The sequence below is a fragment of the Dendrobates tinctorius genome, unplaced genomic scaffold (genome assembly GCF_039654945.1).
Source record: "Dendrobates tinctorius isolate UK_male_01 unplaced genomic scaffold, ASM3965494v1 ptg000008l, whole genome shotgun sequence".
Taxonomy (NCBI): domain Eukaryota; kingdom Metazoa; phylum Chordata; class Amphibia; order Anura; family Dendrobatidae; genus Dendrobates; species Dendrobates tinctorius.
Genome location: NW_027361676.1, coordinates 73,070,945 through 73,097,017, shown reverse-complemented (window position 1 = coordinate 73,097,017; position 26,073 = coordinate 73,070,945). Strand labels below are relative to the sequence as shown.

The 26,073-nt window shown below is 43.2% G+C and overlaps 1 protein-coding gene across 3 annotated transcripts in view; it reads left to right on the top strand.

The window, feature by feature from the left end:
- Positions 1–26,073, top strand: part of PDLIM3 (PDZ and LIM domain 3) — a 64,235-nt gene that overhangs the window by 4,230 nt on the left and 33,932 nt on the right. The window lies entirely within an intron of this gene.

Genomic DNA, 26,073 nt, shown 5'->3' with positions numbered 1-26,073 from the left:
ACTTTTTATAAAGATCTTTTTATGTATTTAATGTAATAAAGGGACTGTTAGGCAGGGCATTTACATATGCAGACACATCTTCTGGTGGTTCTGGGAGCACGGGAGACCTGACAGGTTCCATTTAAATTCTAAAAGATAATATGAATGTTACAAATTTGTTATAGTTTATGAAAAGTAACAGACCCATATTGTACCTGAATTGCTGCGTGATACCTTTTTTTCCCCCACTTACTGACGTAATAGTGCGCTGTTCTTCAAGTAATTTTGTTTTTTTTAATATGCTTCCATAACATTTAGATGTTTAAATCTAAAATGAATATGCATAGAGAGTCCCAACAGAGATGGTGAAGGGTGCTGTTTTGGCATAAGATTTTTTATTGTGTAGGAAAATGTTTTCTACGATGGAAGACTGTTTGCTATGTAAACCAATAGAGTAGCATATATCACAGCCTCGCGTTAGAGGAAATACTTCCAACATATACCTCAGACTGTAAAAAAAAAAGAAATAAATTCACTAATGGTATGAGCTCCTTCACAACATTTCCAGTGCACGTACCAGAAATTAAGCTGTGACTGCATGCTACATTCAGATCTGTATTTTCATCAAAATACTAACATAATTGGCTTATTTCACATCAATAATACTATGTAGTTTCTATAAAAAAATACTCTTTACTTTAAAGGGGTTGTCCACTATTAGGACAACCTCTTCTTAAACTAAATGTTCAGCATCGATAAAATAATAAAGCCTACACTCATCTCAGATGCCGGTGCCGTTCCCGCGGTATCGGGGGTATAGGGGTTGTCCTAGTAGTGGGAAACCCCTTTAAGCCTAGAAAGATATTGAATGATGGCATTTTATTAGAAGGATAAATTAGAATCTAAAGCAAGATAGGTATGTTAGAAAAAGTTATAGTAAAGTTCAGATTTAAGTTTATTACAGTCTAGAAATGAGATGCTGCGAGCCATCTTTGGTATCTACATGGTTCAAAAATGCCAGGAAGGAAAACTTTATGGACACTCAAAGGAATGCTCCTATTAAGATTTACAGTACACAGTTCTGTTCTTAGGAAACTCGAACATAGTTGATATTCCCTGCGTGCATCCAACAAAAAACTTTTAATATGCACTTTTATTGTTGTTTGAAGTAAACTTTTGTAACAGCATTTTTAAAGTTATATGGAAAACTGACTCCCCAAAAACTTTATAAAAAAAAGAAATATTAAATATATAAAATAATAATAAAAAACCTTTTCACAACATGAATAGCAGGGAGGCACAGCCGTTTCAGGCATGAGGTCCACATTCTCAGATTGAATCAGTCCCAATATGAAAAGATATTACCATTTAAGACATTTATGGTATCGCGAAAATAGAAATGTACTAGATGGAGGCCCGATGTGGGAGGGCGGTAATGTCACGATGGAGGCAGGCTTTGCAACGTTGAGAATCTCTCCCCACCATGTGCTCAAGCACCTATCCACTTTCTCTTTCCCCATGTGCTGACTTCTTCCATCTGTGCTGTTCTTTGACCTGTCTACCCCATGTGCTATCCCCCTTGTCTGCTGTCTCTCTCCTTCCTGTGCTGTGTTCTCCCCTCATGTGCTGTCCCGTTTGAGCTGTCTCCCCCCTGTGCTCTGTCTCTCTCACCCTTGTGCACTTTCTCTCTCTCTCCCATCTGCTGTCTTCTCCTCTCATGTCATCTATTCTTTCACCTGTGTACCCCATGTGCTCTCCCCCTCGTCTGCTCTCTCTCTCTCTCTCCACCACTGTTCTGTCTTCTTCCCTCATGTGTTCTTTCATTTGATGGCGGTGGGCAGTGAATCATTCGGCTGATCCCGGCGGCGGAGTGTTTGCGACAGTGTTCCGCTAGTGATACCGCTCAAGAGGCTGCATACAACATATACAGTGTGTGTGTGGTGCGTATGGCATATACAGTGTGTTTGTGTGTGATGCGTACGGCGTATATAGTGTGTGTGTGGTGCGACGGTGTTCCGCTGGTGGTACCGCGGCAAGGGGCTGGTACCACCAGTAGTTTCCATATTAACACACCCATCACCTGGGTGTCCCAATATGGCGGTCGGTGAACTTCCGCCGCTTGGAATCCTGGGATCTGGACACATCTGGATGGAACAGAATGTGAAGACATTACAAGGTAATTATATATTAGATGACCGGTGTCTCAACCCTCTCTCTATTCACACTTTAGAAAACAAGAGACTATGCAACTATTTTAGTTCATGTGAAATGCTGAAGCGGTTGTGTTTCACTACTACTTCTGTAAAACTACACTGCAAATTGCAGCGCAGACACATTGCTGACTTTTCACTACATCTGGTCTCCACAAGAGTGTCACGCAGAGGTCAGGAAACACCCATACTGCAAATATAAAGGGAACCCAAAGAGGGCCACATGCTATTATTATTTACCTCTCCCTGCTTCCCCACTACATGCGACTCTCCTGTTCTCCAACATAGAAAATACACGTGTGCAGCCACTAAAATACAAGCACGTCTGTGACCAGACAGTCTTGGGTGGCACAGAACCCCACCACTGGACATAAGTGGCCCCCCCGGGTTGCGGGTCATGCTCCCCAAGTGTAGTGGACTTAGGTGGCCTGCACAGAGCATGACCTCAAGCACAAACAACACCATTGGGATGAACTGAAACACTAATGGCAACCAGACCTTCTAGTCCCGTGTTAGTTAGCTGGATGTGTTTCGCAACCCTGGAGAGCAACAGAGGGTTGCAAAAACACATCCAGACCTCTCTCCCTTCTCCAGAGAAGTGACATCCTGCCCCCCCTCCTAAAAGTAGCTTCAAGCACATTCTCCGAATCACAGTATCATCCTATCTCCAGATTACTATATTTACAGTGATGAGCAAAACGGTAACAATGTTTTGAACTTTTCACTTTCAGGCTCCAGATCTCACCATCCACTACTGCTTCGAACGTGAGACTGCCATCATTTTATAGACCACCATCTTGGCTATCTCATACATAAATTTGACTTTGAACTATATAGCATATGATTAGTTATGCAGATTCTTTTCATGGCACTGCATTGTTACTGTTTTGCTCCTTGTGGTGGAAAAACCTTTTTCTTCCTGAATACTAGAAAATATAACCTGTTCTCACATTCCCTAGTAGCTCAGTGTGCTATTAGGTTGATTCCCAAGAGAAATGGCACTGGTTTAAATCAAGGAGCAGCCATGAAGATTTCTCAAGAAAAGAAACAGCATCATCCAGCTCATCGATAGCGGTCTCTTGGCCTACAAAGTTTCTAAACTGCATCATGTGAGTGCCATGACAGTTGGAGTAATATGAAATGAAGTCCATCCATTCAGAAGCCAAGAGGTGGACGTCCAGGCAAAATGTCGCAGTCATCAAGTTGCCTCATCACAAGGACTCTCAGTTCTGGAGTCATAAACACAGCAGTGAACATGGCTCATATGCTTCGTAACAGTGATCACAGATGTCCATGCAAGCACCGTGAGACACACATTACACAAGTCTGGAATGGTGGTTCAAAAAATGGAGAAGAAGCCTAGACTTCAATATAGTCATAACAAGCGTTGGCTCAAGCTTTCAAAAAAGTACAAAAAGTAGAACAGTAGACGATTGGAAAAGGGTGATTTGGAGCGAATAGATAAAAGACTAGACTCTGATGTGTGCAAATAGGTCTGGAAGAAACAAGGGAAAAAGTGGCTAACAGAGAAATTGAAGGCACTGTCAAGTTCGGTGGAGGAAGCCTGATGATATGGGGTTGTTTCACAGACAACAGCATTGGATACTTGACCAGGATTGATGGTGGTCTCAATGCTGAGCTATTTGTGAGTATTCTACAAGACGAGTTACTTCGCACACTTCGAGTACTATGGGTGTGAAAAGGACGATATGGTGTTCCAGAAGGACAATGTCCTGAAGCATACGTCGAGACAACCGTGAGTCACAAATCATAAGCCCTCGAGCCACTTGTGGCTCCCGGCCTCTGTCCTAGTCCAACATTAGTGACTGACCTCACAAATACTATTGTTTTTTTATGGGATGTCCAACAAAATCATATAGATGCAATGGTCACTGGTCATATACTTTTGGCCATAGATTGAAAATTATTTCCAAATGTGCAGATATTAAATTTCAAGGTAATTAGCCTTCCTTTGTCTTAGGCTAGTTTCACACTAACATTTTTTTGTGCTGCGCCTTGTGCGTATACCAAACGCACGCAAAAAACGCATCATGCATTTTGCATGCGTTCTGTTTTTTTGCGCATGCGATTTAACAATTTTGTCACCATGCTAACTCCAAAACCGCATGCGATTTAAACGCATGCGTGCGCATGTCCTAGCGCACGCGTGCGTTCCCATAGACTGTAATGCTGTTTTTTTGCGCATTCCATGGGCTAATGTGTGCATGCGTTTTTTTGAGACAGGTCGGACGGACCAAAAATGTAACAGGTTGGTCCGGCGCACCTAGGCGCACACTACAAAAAACGCTGACACTCAAGCCCTTCAGCAGCTGCTGATTGGCTGCAGGGCTCAAGTGGCAAAACAATGTCATGCGAGCACTGACAGAACCGAGGCAACATTACTAGAAGGGCAAATATGCAGGAGACAGGTATAAGTTTTTTTTTCTTTATTTTACTCGTAGACTACAGTATTTAATAAGGGCTTGTCCAAGAAGTGGACAAGTGACGGACAACCCTTTAAATTGGCAATCCAGGAAATTATATAGACTACTGTTTTGTTATGACAGATCGTCAATGTATGATTAGTGGAAGTCTCATTGCTAAGACCCCCATTATTTACTAAACTGAAGGGACAACAGTGCTCAATACCACAGCTCACGTATACACAGCCCAATTAACTTGAATAGACTGCAGCAGGAGGCAGAGCCACAATCAAGTGGATGTTGCCATGACATGTAATACAGTGAAGGGGCTTGTCCCTTTTGTTCTGCGGATTAGTGAGGGCGAGAAGATGAATCCTCCCCCATTCATACACTGATCGCCAATTGTTGCAATAGAAAACCAAAAGTGAAATCCATAATCAATTGTTCAATGCGATATATTCAGATACATTCTGGGTAAAAAAGCTCAACAGCAGCGTGAACCTGCCTTGATTTCATGTTGCTACAAAAAACTGGGAAGAGGGAGATCACCGGCTGACTGCTCAGCTCTCTTTACCTAGGACATGTTAAGAATAAGTAGAATGCAAAGTTTTGCATTTTTCTCACCAACTTTAGAGTAAAAATAAGCCTAAAAAAGCTCAGAAGGTCCTCCAGTGAGTAGTTATGCTGTAAATAGCGCGTAATGTTTCATTTTAAGCTCAGAAATCTCGATCTGTTTACGCCTTTCCGTCGCAGATAGCATTTCACGAACAGGCCTTGCCTCAGAGCAGATCAAGTAGACGGATCCGGCCAAAGCGGGATGCCCTTGTCAGCCGAATGAGAAATGAGGTGATGATATCATAGAACTGAATGTATGTATTCAGGGAGCACGAGGAGGTCATCTTCTCATGTGCACCTGCTCAGCAGTTGACACGGGCCAATCTTATATCCATAGCACCCTATGATGTAACTTGTATACAAGTCTTACTAACATTCATAACAGGAAAATCAAAACAAAATATTTCACCTTATTTTAAGACATAAATATAATGAAATATACTTACAAATTCAAGACAGGGTTTTCACTTAATTTGGGCAACTCAAACATATATCCCCTTAGAAAGATCAAACTGTCTCATTTCCATATTGTCCACGTAGCACTCGGTCATGCTTAAACAGAGCTCCGTCCATTGACAAGTCCTCAAATTAACTCCCTACCTGTTTCTGTGCATTGCTGGGCTCTAAAGTGAACTTAAAGAGTAATTAAACTTTTTTTTTATCCCTGATCAGTCATTGTAAAATTATAAATCATTGTATTAAGATACTTCATTACCTTACTTTGCCACCTACTATCCTTAAAGGGGTTGTCCGGGTCTTTGGATATTTTTTCGCATGGGGCTAAGTATTTACCGGCAGGTTGTTACTAAATACCTGCCTGCTCTGCCCAGTGACAATCTCAGGCGGTGACTCTTCTGCTTCCGCTGACCTCACGTCAACAGAGCAGCTCTTTGGCTGCGTGCACATGCTGCGGATTCACCTGCGGATTTTTCCCGCGCAATCCGCAGGTAAAGTGACCTGCGGTTTATCTGTGGATTTGCCTGCGGTTTTCCTCTGCGGTTTGACACCTGGACAATGGAACAGGTATCAAACCGCAGCGGAATCCGCAGAAAGAATTGACATGCTGCGGATTTAAAACCGCACGGAAAAATCTTCAGCATGTGCACTGTGGATTTGAAATGCCATTGAATAACATGGTACTGTACACTGTCTGCGGATTCGCAGGGTGTGCACACACCCTTTGTCTTCTGCTCTGCTCTGTCGATAGGGCGTCCCTGCCAACTACATGCTGATTGAAAGTCAGCTCCCCGTTAGTAAATAACATTTACCACGTCTACTTTACATCAGCATCATTTTTTAAATATCATTTTTTTGATAGGCAGATAGAAGGGTTAAAGTTTATCAGCAATTTCTCATTTTTTCCAACAAAATTTACAAACCAATTTTTTAGGATCCACATCACATTTGAAGTGACTTTGAAGGACCTGTGTGACAGAAAATACCCAAAAGGGACACAATTTTGAAAACTGCACCCCTCAAAGTACTCAAAACCACATTGAAGAAGCTTATTAACCCTTTAGGTGTTTCACAGGAATTATAACAATATGGAAGGAAAAAAATTCAAAATTTAAAATTTTGTCACAAAAATGTCTCTTTAGCCACAAATTTAACAGTAACAGAAGAAAATGGACTCCATTCTCCAATATTTGTTGTGCAATTTCTCCTGATTATGATGATAGTCCACTTGTGGTGGAAAAGTGCTGTTTGGGCTCACGGCATGGGTGAGAAAGGAAAGAGCACCATTTGACTTTTGGAGCGCAAAATTGGCTGAAATATAGTGGACGCCATGTTGCATTTGCAGAGCCCCTGATGTGCCTAAACATTGGAAAGTGATCCCATTTTGGAAACTACACCCTTGAAAGAATTTATCTAGAGGTGTGTTGAGCACTTTGAACCAGCAAGTGCTTCACAGAATTTTATAATGTTGAGCTGTAAAAATAAGTAACAAAAACCAGCAATTCAAGATTTTTTTTTTACACCATTCCGTGTGTGGTAAAATCAACAAGGCAGTTTTATTCTTCGGGTCAGTACAATTACAGTGATACCTAATTTATATTATTATTTTAAGTTTTGGCGCTCTTACACAATAAAAACTTTCATAGAAAAAACGATTATTTTTGCATTGTTTTATTCTGAGAGGTATAACTTTTTATTTTTCCGCTAACAGAGCTGTGTGGCGGCTCGTTTTTTGCGGGACAAGATGTTTTCAGCTGTATCATTTTAATCTTGCAGCTGGGTTCAACATGGAGACCATCAGCACAATGTGATCACATTGTGTTGTGCTGATGGGATGAGACAGGGAGCTCACTCCCCGTGTGATGCTCCTCAATGTCGCTGTCACTATTGACAGTTGCATCATAGGGGTTAAATGCCCACGATCGATGCTAGCACCGATCGTGGGCATTGCAGCAGGGTGTCAGCTCTCACATAAAGCTGACACTCAAACCCGATCATGGCAAGGCATAGAGTGCGCCAGCGCGATTGCGATGTCGTACATGTACCTCGCTTTGCAAAGCACGGTACACGTATGACGCATGTCGGGAAGGAGTTAAAAAAGATGGACACTGCTGGATCATAGGCCAGACATTCTATGACTAAGGGCTGATAGACAGAAACGCTTCAGAATGTGATCTGTTTTTATTCACATGGATTCCATTGTCATTTTAATGGTGTGAAATAAAGAAGGTATTTTTTATACATTCAGCAAAGTGATCCTATTTTTTCTCATACCACTATCCGATGATCAGACGGACTCTGGATCTCTGCTGCAGCATTCAAGGCTATCAAGCACATATTACATGGTGAGGCAATTTTCCCCTTTTTGTTCTTTTGTTCTTAGTTGCATATCCACTGTGACCATTGGGGAGTTAGGGCAGCCTCATTCAAGATTGTTCCTTTCATGTGTACATATTCACTATTGTGATTTTTATTATGTGTTTGTTTTTACTATGTCATGTTTTCCAGTATGTCGCTCTTGATAATAAAATGTAACCTTTTAAACTTGGATACGCCAAGATTTATTTTTCTGGTGCACTTTTTGGTTTTCTCTTTACACAAGTTTTTTTTTACACCAGTTTTGTGCACACTACATATTATTGGTGCTTGTTTGTTGTGGCTAATGTCTGTGATAAACATTGGACATTGTCACATTTTTCCATACGTGAAAATCACTGATCAAATGTTGATGGACCGCAGATGAAAAACGCTGATGAAACTTGCACTTTTTTTTTTGCATATGTAAAACAAACACTGACATATGAATACGGTCTAATCTGTCCTCTCTCCAACTTTTCTTCCTCACTGCTCCATTGACTTCTATAGGCAGCTGGTGTAATTTGATCCCTCACTTAAGTCAGATCAATAGATAGATTTGACCAGTTTCTCAAAGTGAATAAATCAGTGCTGGGAAAAGAGTGCCTGATAAATGGAGGAAAATAAAGCATTTTTCACTAATAGAATATACTGTAAGTTTGTAATCTTTGCTTGCTCAGCACATTTCTGAAAATAATAATAATAAACTGCAATTACTAATGAAGTACCTAATGCAAAAACAGACATGTATTGAAATGTGATCGAATTCAGTCATCCCAACACTTAAGACAAATCATATAATAATCATATCTGCTTAAACATCATCATAAAAATATTTGTCACTTTAGGAGTGGCTGCCAAATACAATTGTAGAAGTGAGTGAAGGTAAATAATGATTATGGTATTAAAATGAATAAATGGCATATTATTGTTGATGAAATACATGTTTCAGAGAATGCACTTAGAAAGTTGTCTAACAGCAATATAGATGAGCGCCTGAGAACTTGACGAAAAACGTTAGCTCTTAACCCCTTAACAACTGACTTTTTACAGCAGTCATTAAGGGGCCTTATTACTCAGTTCTACCATTTTATGGTGCTGGAAGATAAGTAAATAGCGCCCCCAGATGGGCAAAAAATGCAGGTGTCACATGTCTAACTCTTTAGATGTCACTGGCAATAGCAACATCGGCATCTACTGTAAATAGTTAAGAGATGCGTTAGCTTTTTCTTTAACCTCATCGACACTCAAGGATCACAAGGTCATAATGGTTGCGATGGCAACCTGAGGCCAAGAAATGGTAAAGTGTAAAACGTCCCATAGTAGGACTAAGAAAAAGATTAATACAATTTGTAAATGAAAAAAAAAACACAAGAAACTTGCAAAAAATTTTGAAGCTGTATTGACAATAAAAAGAGAGCTTTTATGTGAAAACAAATAAAAGTACACATAATTGGTAGTGTTGGTATTGCAGTATGTGGAATGACCCGAAACATAAAACGAGCACATTCTTTATCCCATATAGAAAAAAATATTTTAAAAAAAGAAGGCAAAACAATATAACAATAAGCATGCCAATAAAAAGCAATCAAACGGTCACACTGATGGGTTGTGGATCCACTACACCATGGGCTGGTGTTAGGAGTCTGATTTCTTCCTTCCCTATGATGAAATCTAGACCCTTACATGCTGCAGTCTCCTGCGTTTCATCTGCGGTAGAGGAGATTGCAGAGGAGAGTGCCTTGCGGCAACTCTCTCCAGAGGCTAAGTCCTCTGTTCCCTCCACTGAGCATGCTCATGGGACGAGCTCCCATTGGAGTTCGGGAGTCACATGCTCAGGTCCTGTGTCTAATCCTATTGGCTCCTCCTGGAGCCTTGGAGACTTCCGGAAGGTCCCGTTTGGTATAAAAAGCGCGCATGGCTGTTCCGCCATGCGCTAGTATTTCATACTTGCTGCTGTATGTATGGTGATGGATGCTTGGACTGGTGACTGACTTATTAAGAAACCCCTTCCCTCTGATAATACGATTGTGTGAGTGTTTGGGTTCAGCCAGTAGCAGCGCTAGCGCCAGCGCGCATATGCTCCATCTTGCTCAGCATCTTAGCGTCTGTATTGCACCAGCATTATTGCAGTGCCTTGCCAGCGGCTTAGTTCTTGCCACGCTGCAGTTGCAGCTTTCTCTGCGTCCGCGGTTGCGACGCTTCGCATTTAATTTGACGGTAGTTCTAGACGGAGTAGTCCTGCTGTTTAAGGCTACTCCTGTGACCGCGAATACCGCGACTATATCGCTGTGTATCTGTGACTCTGAACAGACTCAGCTTTAATTTGTGCTTATTTGCCTGCAGCTCTGTGAGTATAACCGAGCTTGCTTTTGTGCTCTAGGTGCCGTCTAACCCTTGTGCACATTACCGCCTTGTGCTCTGCCTCTCTAGCAGCAGTTTTTCCATCCACCGCACGGTGGACCCCGGGTGGCGAAGGCACTTTATTTTTTATTTAGTGTCTTCCGCCACTCCTAACACTGGATTTATTCTGGAGGGGCATAGCTAGGCTGATACCTGGTTTTCACTAGAGCCCCTTATGGTGGAGTTAGGCTGGCAGGTACTACTTCATGGCAGTCTCCGATACTGCAGCAGCTGTTCCCAAGGGTCAGGAATGCAGGTACGGACTCTGAGTCCAAGGCAGGGCTGGATACTGATAATGTTACTGCTACAGACTGTGCAGATTCTGGAAGACTTGACCGAATGGAAACTGGTACTAGTACAAGCAGTATGAATTATGGAACACTTCAGACTAGATGGGTTCTGGAACACTTGACAAGACGGGAAACAGGAACAGCTGCTGGTTCAGACTAGTCTGTTACTATACTCAGGATCAAGTTCCTAAAGGATGGGCTTAGAAATAGGTACAGGTAGGACGGATTCAGATTCAGGTATTCAGGTTCAGGAACAGACAGGACAGATTTAGATTCAGGTTCATATAGAATGGATTCAGGTTCAGGAACAGATGGGAAGGATTCAAGTTCAGGAACAGACGGGAAGGATTCAGATTCTGGGAGAGACAGGAAGGATTCAGGTTCAGGGACTGACAAGGTGGGTTCAGGCTCCGGGACACACAGAGCTGTTACATGTTCTTGCAATACGGGTATAGGACAACAGAATTAGAACAGGGGCCTAACATCGGCTTAGCAGATTGCAGTCTATCTAAATACAGATGTTGCACAGGCACCACCTGACAGGGAAAGGTATCTTAAATGTTAGTACTTTCCAGTCACTGGTTGGGCACATATAAGGAGTGCACGCACTACCCCGTTAAGAAGTGGGGAGAGAGCATGTGCCCTAAGCATGCTGACTGGAGACCTGCACGACATGTACAGATCCTGGGACATAGGAGGTGAAGCAGAGGACACAGCTGGGCGGTCGAGGTGGTGAGCAAGTTGGCATCCCTGCTGGGAGGAGGAAAAAACATGCAGGGATGCCGGCGTTAGTCATTTTTTTTTTTTTTTTAAGAAAAGAAGGTACAGCTCTCAGAATATACTGGTACAAAACCATTATTTTATGCAACAATATAACTTAGCATGCAAAAAAAACTCCTTTGTATTTCTAGTTACTATAAGATAAAACAGGGAAGCGCCATAGCATTCATTAATACCATATTGATCTGGTTCCCAAATGAGTGGATGGAGCAGCAGTCTAGACTTTGGATTCTCATACCAATCTCAGAGTTGTGTCTGTCATTCTGTGTTGCTATTAATAAATCAGCTTTTTTGCATTACACGACTGCTTTTATATGTTTTTAAACAAAGTCTTCTAGGCTATATTGGCAATAACCAGGTCCATACATAAATGTTGTCATATATAGTCAAAGTAATATTCTACATAAAAAGTAATATTATATATATATATATATATATATATATATATATATATACAGTGCCTACAAGTAGTATTCAACCCCCTGCAGATTTAGCAGGTTTACACATTCGGAATTAACTTGGCATTGTGACATTTGGACTGTAGATCAGCCTGGAAGTGTGAAATGCACTGCAGCAAAAAAGAATGTTATTTCTTTGTTTAATTTTTTTTTAAATTGTGAAAAGTTTATTCAGAGGGTCATTTATTATTCAACCCCTCAAACCACCAGAATTCTGTTTGGTTCCCCTAAAGTATTAAGAAGTATTTCAGGCACAAAGAACAATGAGCTTCACATGTTTGGATTAATTATCTCTTTTTCCAGCCTTTTCTGACTATTTAAGACCCTCCCCAAACTTGTGAACAGCACTCATACATGGTCAACATGGGAAAGACAAAGGAGCATTCCAAGGCCATCAGAGACAAGATCGTGGAGGGTCACAAGGCTGGCAAGGAGTACAAAACCCTTTCCAAGGAGTTGGGCCTACCTGTCTCCACTGTTGGGAGCATCATCCGGAAGTGGAAGGCTTATGGAACTACTGTTAGCCTTCCACGGCCTGGACAGCCTTTGAAAGTTTCCTCCCGTGCCGAGGCCAGGCTTGTCCAAAGAGTCAAGGCTAACCCAAGGACAACAAGGAAGGAGCTCCGGGAAGATCTCATGGCAGTGGGGACATTGGTTTCAGTCAATACCATAAGTAACGTACTCCACTGAAATGGTCTCCGTTCCAGACGAGCCCGTAAGGTACCTTTACTTTCAAAGCGTCATGTCAAGGCTCGTCTACAGTTTGCTCATGATCACTTGGAGGACTCTGAGACAGACTGGTTCAAGGTTCTCTGGTCTGATGAGACCAAGATCGAGATCTTTGGTGCCAACCACACACGTGACTTTTGGAGACTGGATGGCACTGCATACGACCCCAAGAATACCATCCCTACAGTCAAGCATGGTGGTGGCAGCATCATGCTGTGGGGCTGTTTCTCAGCCAAGGGGCCTGGCCATCTGGTCCGCATCCATGGGAAGATGGATAGCACGGCCTACCTGGAGATTTTGGGCAAGAACCTCCGCTCCTCCATCAAGGATCTTAAGATGGGTCGTCATTTCATCTTCCAACAAGACAACGACCCAAAGCACACAGCCAAGAAAACCAAGGCCTGGTTCAAGAGGCAAAAAATCAAGGTGTTGGAGTGGCCTAGTCAGTCTCCTGACCTTAACCCAATTGAAAACTTGTGGAAGGAGCTCAAGATTAAAGTCCACATGAGACACCCAAAGAACCTAGATAACTTGGAGAAGATCTGCATGGAGGAGTGGGCCAAGATAACTCCAGAGACCTGTGCCGGCCTGATCAGGTCTTATAAAAGACGATTATTAGCTGTAATTGCAAACAAGGGTTATTCCACAAAATATTAAACCTAGGGGTTGAATAATAATTGACCCACACTTTTATGTTTAAAATTTATTAAAATTTAACTGAGCAACATAACTTTTTGGTTTGTAAGATTTATGCATCTGTTAATAAATCCTGCTCTTGTGTGAAGTTTGAAGGCTCTAACTTATTTGCATCTTATCAAACCTGCTAAATCTGCAGGGGGTTGAATACTACTTGTAGGCACTGTATATATATATATTACTAAAACAAAACAAGCAAAAACCAGAACTGACCAAAAGTCCATGCTGATAACAAAATTTATTACTATTGCAGGAGATTAATAATGAAAAAAAGAATCAATGTACAGAGTAGAAAAGATGTACACAGTAGAAATAAGATAAAAGATAAAGGGCAATACTATCCAGAATATACAATCACAGTACAAAGATGTGCTAAAAAAAACCTTAAAATCTCAATGATATATGATAAAAAAAAAATCACATATGAATTGCACATATGATGTAAACAATGAGTGGATAAAAAATAATAAATAATTAAGTCATTAAATGTGCATGTATAAATAGAAATTACAATATAATCACTAACCATGTGAAAAAAGTAAAGTGTGAGTGCAAAAGACACCAGTAGGTGTCAGCAAGTGTACAGCATGCATCTCTTGAACAAGAGACACCAGTGGGTGTCAGTAAGTATGCAACATGCACATCTGGACCAGAGCAAGAGAGTGTATAATAATAGTAATAAACATATAATTTTGAATGTTCAGGATAAAGTAATTACTTACAGTATGATATACTCCTGGTCACCTGGATATGCAACTTCCCCAACGCGCGTTTCGGCACGCTGCCTGATGAAGGTTCTGGTTTTTGCTTGTTTTGTTGGTTAATTTCCCGACTGTCCAGTTGCCTTTTATTTGTCTTTTTAAGTCAGCCAGCGTATATACCACTTGGTTTTTGACTGATTGTGATTTGGATACATAATTAATTTGCTGTGTTCTGACTTTTTATTCCCTTTGGTGGTTTGGTTATCATATTACTAAAGTAATACAGTAATATTCTATATGATAGATATGCTTGACTGCACTTACCAGTTTATGCTCCACAGAGGCTATATATAGCAATAATGACACATACAGGTATTACCAGTTTTATTTAACCTTATAGTTATGATTAATTGCACTTGTCACTTTGCACTCTCTTGTAGTCATTGATATACATAAGGAGACCTTGGTTTGTTTATTTATTAGATTGCCAAAAATTGATTGCAGATGTTCCTGTATTACAGGTCAAACCAATCCATTGTTCCAAATATTGGTGATTTTTTGGATGGTATACATTTATTGACTATAGATCTTTGCACCTACTTAGGAGCACTACATTTTTTAATTTGTGAATTTTTATATTCAATATTAAAGATAAATTATGGTTTAAAACTTACTCTGGGTTTTTGGCTTTTTTTGTGTTGAAAAAAATATAAAGTACCCCAAAATAATATCTATATATCTTAAATAGTCAATATTGACTTGTAGGATTGCTACTTCCAATAGGTGGTGCTAGAGTCCTCTTCCTCTCTGAAGATATGAGATTCAATGGCTAGCACACGATAGGTACGGGGGTATGGTGCTAGTGAAGGAGGCTCATGAGTCCCACATAAATGTCTATTAGAATCACTGCACACATACACTTAAGGAGTATTTGCTTATTAGTGAAATTTATTGAAAGCAAGTGCTCTTATAGTGATTGCGACAGAATGACGTTTCGGTCATTCAAGACCTTGATCACATAAGTCGCCTTGAACAATGTAGTGGTTCATGAAGGATGTGGTCCTTATGATCAAAAATTGGGACAGCGAGTATGCCCGTAGTAGTTCTGAACTAAGGACAGCCCTTAGTTCAGAACTACTACGGGCATACTCGCTGTCCCAATTTTTGATCATAAGGACCACATCCTTCATGAACCACTACATTGTTCAAGGCGACTTATGTGATCAAGGTCTTGAATGACCGAAACGTCATTCTGTCGCAATCACTATAAGAGCACTTGCTTTCAATAAATTTCACTAATAAGCAAATACTCCTTAAGTGTATGTGTGCAGTGATTCTAATAGACATTCCTCTCTGAAGAGTGTAGTTGAGTATTAAAATTCTGTGAAGCACTTGTGGGTTCAAAGTACTCACCACTACCATAGATGAATTCCCTAAGAAGTGCAGTTTTCCAAATGGTGTCACTTGTGATGGGTTTCTGTTGTTCTGGAACCTCAGTAACTCTGCAAATGCAACATGGAGTCTATGCTCTATTTCAGCCAATTTTGCACTCCAAAAAACAATCCTTCCTTTCTGAGCCCTGCCGGTGCCCAGACGGTAGTTTTCTGCCATATATGAGGTATCAGCGAGTTCGAGAGAAGTTGACAAATGTTTGGGGGGGTAAAACAAAATTTTACTGGAGATACTGTACTTTTTCATTTTTATGTTCCAATGTTATGAAGTTACATGAAGCAGCTGTGGGTCAAAAGTGCTCACCACACCCCTAGATGAATCCTTTGATGGGTCGTTTCTAATATGGGGTAACTTGTGTGGGGGTTTCTGATAATTCTGGCACTTCAGGTACTCTGCAAATGTGAAACTATGTCTGCAATCTATACCAGCCCTATTTGTAAGCTAAAAATTAACCTCATTCCTTTCTAAGCCCGTCCATGGGCGGTACCCAAGTAAGGATTCCTATGGAGATCTCCTTCAGAATGTCATGTTGATCTAAATGGTATCTCCTATTATTATAAGAGTGGATATACTGATTTAAATGCCTTGCAAAAAGGAATATATAACCATACATAGAGAAATGTATAAATCTCCTTGGAGGTATCATGGACGCTTAATCTGTTTGAAACTAGTGCTGTATAGTCCAGGAGGTAAATGGGTCCATATGAAGCTTGTTTAGATATGGAGGTGGCATACACAGGTGGGACGCGGTATTCCCCCGCTTGTCAGCTGGCCAGGAGATTTATACATTTCTCTATGTATGGTTATATATTCCTTTTTGCAAGGCATTTAAATCAGTATATCCACTCTTATAATAATAGGAGATACCATTTAGATCAACATGACATTCTGAAGTAGATCTCCATAGGAATCCTTACTTGGGTACCGGATTAGTATTTCGCGATAGCAGTCGGCAGACTGAGGAAGGCCGATAATAGGCCGAAACGTTTCCAGGACTGCAATAAATTATAAAATCTAATTTGCAAAGGATTATTCAGTTGAGTGCCAAGTTACTTTATTATTCACTTTGGTCTGGGTAACCTACTTGCCCACCCTGCGGTAGTGCCACGCTATATTTGACACAGTTAAGACAAAAATTGGCTCAGTCACTAAGGGGTTAAAAGACTGTACAGGAGAATGCTTTTGATAATAGTATTCTGTCAGACTCACATTGGATTTTGCAAGAGGCATAAATGATTTTTTAGAACAACATAACGCTTAGAGAAAAGTATAAAATACTTGTGAATGTTGATGCAGTCTGACTTGAATTTGCCTAATCAAAATGTAAGTAAATACCGTAATAATAATAATAATATATAATAAATTTTATTTCTATAGCGCTGACATATTCCGCAGCACTTTACATTTCAGAGGGGACTTGTACAGACAATAGACATTACAGCATAACAAAAATCACATAGATCATAACAGATACCAAGAGGAATGAGGTCCCTACTCGCAAGCTTACAATCTATGAAGAAAAAAGGGGAGACGCGAAAGGTGGGTGGTAACAGTTGCCCTGATTGTATGGACCAGCCATAATGTTAAGTGTGTAACAGTACGGATGCAGAGGGCTAATGGATGCATAAAGCATGTGGGAACATGATGCGGGGAACCTGGTTATGGTAAAAAAAACTTTTGGCTGTGCCACATAGGGATAGATTAGGTTAATGTGTTGAGGCGATAGGCCAGTCTGAACAAATGAGTTTTCAGGGCACGCTTAAAATTGTGGGGATTGGGGACTAATCGTATTGACCTGGGAAGTGCATTCCAAAGAATTGGCGCAGCACGTGTATAGTCTTGAAGACGGGAGTGGGAGGTTCTGATTATTGAGGATGCTAACCTCAGGTCATCAGCAGAACGGAGGGCACGGGTAGGATGGTATACTGAAACAAGGGAGGAGATGTAGGGTGGTGCTGAGCAATGAAGAGCTTTGTGGGTGAGGGTAATAAGTTTGTACTGGATTCTGGAGTGGATGGGTATCCAGTGTAATGACTGGCACAAGGTAGAGGCATCGGTGTAACGATTGGCGAGGAATATGATCCTGGCTGCAGCATTCAAGACAGATTGGAGGGGGGAGAGTTTGGTAAGAGGGAGACCGATTAGAAGAGAGTTACAATAGTCGAGACGAGAATGAATAAGAGAAACAGTCAGAGTAATACAGTTTCAGGTAACGGCATTTCGCAGTCGTTGAGAAGAAAAAGCTTAGTCTCAAAGAAGGCCTTTAAATGTTTCCAGATCTAGTAAAGGAAAAAACATCTGAACAAAAAAAATCTTAGTACTTTATTACTTTTCCTCAATCTTTATACTATATAATGGCTTGAATCAATGAGGTCTAATTGTTAAAAACAGTAAGGCTATGTGCACACGCTGCAGTTTTTGCTGCGGATGCGCTCTGCAGACAGTGTACAGTAGCATGTAAATCTATGTGATTTACAATCCGCAGTGCACACGCTGCGGATTTTTAACTGCAGAAAAGCTGCGGTTTTGAATCCGCAGAAAGAAATGACATGTCATTCTTTTCTGCGGATTCTGCTGCGGTTTACCATCACCTCCATTGTAGAGGTTATAAACCGCAGGCCAATCCGCAGGTAAAACCGCAGGTCATTTTACCTGCGGTTCCGCAGATACAAATCCGCAGACCAATCTGCAGCGTGTGCACATAGCCTAAATTTATATTTCATAATTGTAACAAGGTGCTGAGCGGTAGCCGAGGGCAAAGTACTCATCTCTTGTAGCTTGGCACATTACATGAAAGTGTGGATCCTAACTGGGTGTGTGGACTTGCCGCAAGCAAACAATGTTGCTGGTTGGCCAGGACCAGATGTTTGACAGTTCAAGGAGGACACCACCATTTCAAAATAAACTTTCTGCTGGACATTAACTCGGGGAGGGTTATATAAAGTAGATAGCGGGTACATATCTTCTCAAACGTTTCACTGATAATGTGTAACATTTTCCTCTCCTTTCCGTTCTCTCTCTTTACTTGTCCTCTGTCTTCACTATTTCACCACAACCCAACTAGCAAGAGTGCATCTGAGTGCAGTCGTATTTCCGTGAACTGACTCAATGGAGAAGATGGAGACATTTTTCTCTCCATCGTCTCCTCATCCAAGAGAAGTGGATCACACTCTGATCCGACTTTGATCAATGTCTCATTAGCATAATTGATCCAATTTTCTTGGATAACAAAAAAATTTGCTCGTCTGCACACGGCCTTGGAGATTTTTTTTGTATATGATGTTCAACCTAGAGAGAAATTATCTCGTCTTTTGTGCTCAACATATCCATAACAAATGTGCTGTTTTGCCCCTTTGTCGTGAAAAATAGATTTTATTTGCTATCTTGTCAGTATGAATCAATCACATTAAACTCAACATTTTAACTATCAATTAGGTTTTGAAAATAAATCTATTCTCAATCTTGATTGAGGAGCCAGCTTCAGAGTCTGTAATGTACATTAGTGCTGAATGGCTTCTTTAGGATGAATGTGGAGTAGTCCTTCTGACCTTGCCCTGATCAACCTGTCATCAAGTTATCAAATAACACTTGAGCCTCTCATCCCCAAGGTTGCAGTGATGGATGATGCAATACTTGCAAGGGAAAAGTATGAAATTTGAGATTGGTAATAGATCCATAAATTAACAAACACCCTGAGTACCATTTGGGAAGGATATAATGGAGTTTTCATATAGATATGTTGCTGAATACCTGAAGGCCTCATTCAGACATAATTTTTTTTGAGGTACGAGAAAAACGGACCAAGTTTCATCAGTGACTTCCATCAGAGTTGGTCAGAGAGTCATCAGTTTTTTTTCACTGAAGAAAAAAAACAAACAAACGCTTTTCCAACTACTACTGTCAGTGAACAATGAACAGCACGTAGATGGTGTCTGATTTTTTCACGGACCCAAAGTCTTTAATTAACAAGATTAATCCAATATTCAGATCAATATCACACATGTCTTAAGCCCCCGTTACACACTGCGATATCGCTAGCAATATCGCTGTAAAGTCACCGATTTTGTGACGTTACAGCGATATTGCTAGCGATATCGCTGTGTCTGATACTTACCTCCGACCGGCTCCCCCGCTGGTAGTCGCTGATCGCGCGAGAAGCTGCTGGACCATTCCTCGTCGGTCACTTCCTGCGGCGCTTCCTGCTGTGACGACGAGCGACGCGTGGACGCGGGCGGGAGGACGCAGGATCACCGCGTCTGACAGGTAAGTAGCGATCCCTGTCCCCAGCGATGTCGCTGGTGAGATCTGCCTGTGTGGCAGCTCACTAGCGACCACTTAGCAATGCACCAGCGATCCTGACCGCGTCATATCGCTAGTCGGGATCGCTGGTGCATCGCTAGGTGTAACGGTACCCTTAGAGATTTTGGATGGACCACTCGGTCTGAATAAAAAAAATCACAGGTTCCAGAGACAATCATTGTTATGAGTGCTATCTGTGACAAAAAAAAACCGGATAGCACAGGTATGTGCAAAACTGTAACGTGCAATAAAATAGGAGATTTGGGGATGTTAGCCGCGCTGCCCAATAAAATGAGGAACAAGTGGAATCAGGAGTATCCAAAATGAAAAATAGTGGTTTGATTCAATGCGTTTCGAAGTTCAGATGACTTCTTCCTCAAGACATAACCACATATATCATACACATTATACATGTGGTTATGTCCTGAGGAAGAAGTCATCTGAACTTTCAAATGCGTTGAATAAAACCACTATCTTTCATTTTGGATACTCCTGGTTCCACATTTTATTCGGCAGCACAGATTATATCCACAAATCTCCTATTTTATTGCATCTGTTATGGTCACTTGCGGACCTGTGGATTGGCTGCAGCTGATATGGCATCCCTGAGGGTTCAGTTGCTACAGAGGTACTGCACCTCCTACTGAGGTGTGGTATCCCACTTCCCATGTAAGATTGAGACAACTGACCAGACTCCAGCACCTGCACCCAGCACGGAAACCTTAGAACAGCAGGGCACCCTCTATGACCCTTGCTTGTTTCAAGAAGGGTGCTGGGAGGTGGGTGGAGTTTAGTTTTGCACTAGAGAGCAGAACTGCTAGGAAGTCAAGGTCAGTTCCCCAGAGGGGGGAGCAGTGAGAGGACGTGTATGCAGCAGCCTCCTGTGAGCTGGAACTGCTGGGAAAGAAAGGAGGGAAGGATCAGTTCTCCAGAAGAAAGATAGGAAAGGACGGGTAGTGTGGAGGAGAGCTGGGGACTGGGGCTAGAGCAGAGTCCTTCCCTAAGCTTACTGTATGCGCCAAAGGCTGGGCATCAGTATCCGAGGTTGTGTGGATGCTAATGATCCTACAGCAGAAACCAGAGGAATAGAAGCTGTAACCTTTTTAATCCCAACCAAGACTCGATGACACAGTAGAATCGTGTGTGAGCCGGGACATATTTGTAAGGAGTCCCTGAAGTAGGCTACAGCTACCTGTCATGCGAGTGGAGTTCTAAGTAACAGCAAGAAGGAGGAACTTGGATGTAATTCATAACTGCAAGTAGTTCAGATTAGTGCTAGTATGGAGACGTCCAGTAAAGGCACATACGGAAGGGAGTGCTGGAAGGGTGTGCGCCATCTGCCTGGGAGTTGGCTGAGCCCCTCGCCTGGAGGACAAGGCACTGAAGCGGGCACCTGTGTATGCTAGAAACGTGAGTAAAGCTTTAGAACAGCATTCAGCTGTGTCTCTGCCTTCTTCCTGCGTCAGCCTTTCAGCACTGCTACATCCCTTGCCTGAACACTACACCATCTACCTCAACATCTACCACAACTGCCCTGGGACTACAGCTCTGCCTGTGGAGAGCTATTACACCTCTGCTGCATCAGACCATATGTCCCAGAGGATCTGCACTGCAGTGCTGGTCACCTCGGACCAGATACCACAGGTGGCGTCACAAACTTATCTACACAAACTTTATTCCTCTTATTCTACATGGACACGGACCGGGTCACTGCCACCGTGAGACATCCCATTAAGACACCGGCCCAGTACCGAGTAAACCCCACAGCCATGGGGGTGATCCACTGATATCTTCAATAAGATCTATAGGCCATACTAACAGATCTACCAGGTTAGTATATAATCTGAATTTATCAATTTTTTATCCATCGGATAAGACCCTATGTGCGCTGATCTCTCCTACAGCTTCTCTCTTGGCAAAACTGTCATGTGAATGATCCCTAACTGGAAGGTTAGTCAAGTAACAGAAAAACATTGCTGAAATCTTTAGGAGAGCTCAAGTTCTGGAGGAATTGAGGTGTCCTTGTATTACATGTAGGAAAAATGCCTACTGGCCATAGCTTTCCATTGCTTAGTGACAGCATTTCTGATGATCCTTTTAAGGAATTTGGAACAAAAAACCCTATGAACTTGTTGTCTCTGAAGCTTTGCTGTCTTTAAGGTATATTTATTAACACACCCATTAATAAGCTCTATTATGGCGGTCTCCAAAATACGATGCTCCTGTACTGCTGTACTAAGGAGCTAGGAGAAGATGCCGCTATGACTACTGGAAAAAATATAGAGAGGGTCTACTGTAGTTTTGACTGCTGGAGAAGTGGAGGCTGCTGTAACTGTTGGAAAAATAATGTACGGCTTTGCTGAGCCTACTGGATAAGTGGCGTGTCTGCTCTAATGGCTGGCTAAAAAGGAGGAAATAGAAAGAGGGTGAAGAACAAACATATGTTAGAATGATCTTACATGAAACATTACATTACTATAAATTCACTCACATTTACCTTTAAAAGTTGGGCATAAGAATAACAAAGTAGGAGAGATATAAGGAATTAGCTTAAAGTGGTGGTCTGGAGCCTAAAATGTCCTTTCTAAATATCTATCCTTACACAATAACCACTTTAGTAATTTGCTTTATTATACAACAACCTTTTTTTCCCTATCTAGCTAATCCATTAATATGTTTTTAATATGTTTTTTATACTCTACTTCCTGTGATGTTTTGTTTGAGAGGAGTCTCAAATGTGATGTCAAAATGAGACTGGGGCTGCACTCACTCCCTACAGCGACCATTGCCCCTCCTGGAACAGGACGTCACAGGAGGCTGGGGCTGCTCTCACTCCCTACAGCGACCATCACCCCTCCTGGAACAGGACGTCACAGGAGGTGGAGCTGCACTCACTCCCTACAGCGACCATCGCCCCTCCTGGAACAGGGCGTCACAGGAGGCTGGAGCTGCACTCACTCCCTACAGCGACCATTGCCCCTCCTGGAACAGGACGTCACAGGAGGCTGGGGCTGCTCTCACTCCCTACAGCGACCATTGCCTCTCCTGGAACAGGACGTCACAGGAGGCTGGGGCTGCTCTCACTCCCTACAGCGACCATAGCCCCTCCTGGAACAGGACGTCACAGGAGGCTGGAGCTGCACTCACTCCCTACAGCGACCATCGCCCCTCCTGGAACTGGACATCACAGGAGGCTGGAGCTGCACTCACTCCCTACAGCGACCATCGCCCCTCCTGGAACAGGACGTCACAGGAGGCTGGGGCTGCTCTCACTCCCTACAGCGACCATCACCCCTCCTGGAACAGGACGTCACAGGAGGCTGGGGCTGCTCTCACTCCCTACAGCGACCATCACCCCTCCTGGAACAGGACGTCACAGGAGGCTGGGGCTGCTCTCACTCCCTACAGCGACCATCACCCCTCCTGGAACAGGACGTCACAGGAGGCTGGAGCTGCACTCACTCCCTACAGCGACCATCGCCCCTCCTGGAACAGGGCGTCACTGGAGCTGGAGCTGCACTCACTCCCTACAGCGACCATTGCCCCTCCTGGAACAGGACGTCACAGGAGGCTGGGGCTGCTCTCACTCCCTACAGCGACCATCGCCCCTCCTGGAACAGGACGTCACAGGAGGCTGGAGCTGCACTCACTCCCTACAGCGACCATCGCCCCTCCTGGAACAGGACGTCACAGGAGGCTGGAGCTGCACTCACTCCCTACAGCGACCATCGCCCCTCCTGGAACAGGACGTCACAGGAGGCTGGAGCTGCACTCACTCCCTACAGCGACCATCGCCCCTCCTGGAACAGGACGTCACAGGAGGCTGGGGCTGCTCTCACTCCCTACAGCGACCATCTCCCCTCCTGGAACAGGACGTCACAGGAGGCTGGAGCTGCACTCACTCCCTACAGCGACCATCGCCCCTCCTGGAACAGGGCGTCACAGGAGGCTGGAGCTGCACTCACTCCCTACAGCGACCATCACCCCTCCTGGAACAGGACGTCACAGGAGGCTGGGGCTGCTCTCACTCCCTACAGCAACCATCTCCCCTCCTGGAACAGGATGTCACAGGAGGCTGGAGCTGCACTCACTCCCTACAGCGACCATCGCCCCTCCTGGAACAAGGCGTCACAGGAGGCTGGAGCTGCACTCACTCCCTACAGCGACCATCGCCCCTCCTGGAACAGGACGTCACAGGAGGCTGGAGCTGCACTCTCTCCCTACAGCGACCATCGCCCCTCCTGGAACAGGGCGTCACAGGAGGCTGGAGCTGCACTCACTCCCTACAGCGACCATCGGCCCTCCTGGAACAGGACATCACAGGAGGCTGGAGCTGCACTCTCTCCCTACAGCGACCATCGCCCCTCCTGGAACAGGGCGTCACAGGAGGCTGGAGCTGCACTCACTCCCTACAGCGACCATCGGCCCTCCTGGAACAGGACATCACAGGAGGCTGGAGCTGCACTCACTCCCTACAGCGACCATCGCCCCTCCTGGAGCAGGACGTCACAGGAGGCTTGAGCTGCACTCACTCCCTACAGCGACCATCGCCCCTCCTGGAACAGGACGTCACAGGAGGCTTGAGCTGCACTCACTCCCTACAGCGACCATCGCCCCTCCTGGAACAGGACGTCATAGGAGGCTGGAGCTGCACTCACTCCCTACAGCGACCATTGCCCCTCCTGGAACAGGATGTCACAGGAGGCTGGAGCTGCACTCACTCCCTACAGCGACCATCGCCCCTCCTGGAACAGGATGTCATAGGAGGCTGGAGCTGCACTCACTCCCTACAGCGACCATCGCACCTCCTGGAACAGGACGTCAAAGGAGGCTGGAGCTGCACTCACTCCCTACAGCGACCATCGCCCCTCCTGGAACAGGACGTCACAGGAGGCTGGAGCTGCACTCACTCCCTACAGCGACCATTGCCCCTCCTGGAACAGGATGTCACAGGAGGCTGGAGCTGCACTCACTCCCTACAGCGACCATCGCCCCTCCTGGAACAGGATGTCATAGGAGGCTGGAGCTGCACTCACTCCCTACAGCGACCATTGCCCCTCCTGGAACAGGATGTCACAGGAGGCTGGAGCTGCACTCACTCCCTACAGCGACCATTGCCCCTCCTGGAACAGGATGTCACAGGAGACAGTGCTGCAGTGACTGACGCTGCACTCACATCTCCCACAGAGACCATCATCTAGGATGCAAGAAGACGTATTTGGAGGGGGTGACGATGCAAAACACTAGTGAGTAGCTGCAGCACTGTCCCCTGTGATGGCCTGTTCCAGGAGGCGAAACTCCTCTCAAACAAAACATCACAGGAAGTGAGGTAAAAAAAACAACATACATTGGGATTAGCTAGGTAGAGAGAAGTGTAGGGTATTGTGTAATAAAACAAAATACAAAAGTAGTTAGGGTGTAAGGATATATATTTAGAAAATACATTTTAGGTGCTGGACGACACCTTTAAGGTAATTCCTGTTCATGCAATTTGATCATAGTTTAGGCATACTCAGAAAACAATTTCCACTAATGCATATAATATTGCTTATTTATATTCTTTTAGATGGGTATTTTTTACTATGAGGGCATGTTCTCCTGTACTCTCCACACCTTAATCCGCAGCAAACATGTCCTTTTGTTTAACCCCTTAACACCGCAGCCCATTTTCGTTTTTCTGCTTCCGTTTTTCCCTCCCCTTCTTCCCATAAAGAAACAAAAGAAAACACACATGCTGAGAAAATATTGATCACCAAGAATAAAAGTAAAAAAATCAATTTTTATTATATAGCCAACACTGCAAACAAAAAAAAACAACATTAAAAACATATAAAAACCAAAACAGGTAAGTACACCAGTCACGCCTATAATAAGGCAATGACTCTCCTCCAAAATAATTGTTCACAGATATAAGCAGGTTACTATACCTAACCGAAAACAGGGATAAAAGCATGCAACCCCCAATAATAGCCAACAATTAAACAAAAAACATGAAAAAAATCATAAGAAATAAACAGCGCCTGCAATAGAGCAACTGAATCAGATTAAACAGGAAAGTTGAATAAATAGATCCAGTAGGGTGAAGCCATATAAATATAGCAGATACATGGGTGCATGTGAAAATTTAGAAAAAAAACCCACTATTCTGACATTGTTTTTTGGGAATTGTTTTTACGGTTTACATTTTGTGGTAAAAATGATCACAAAGTATGATTCTCCTCATCAAT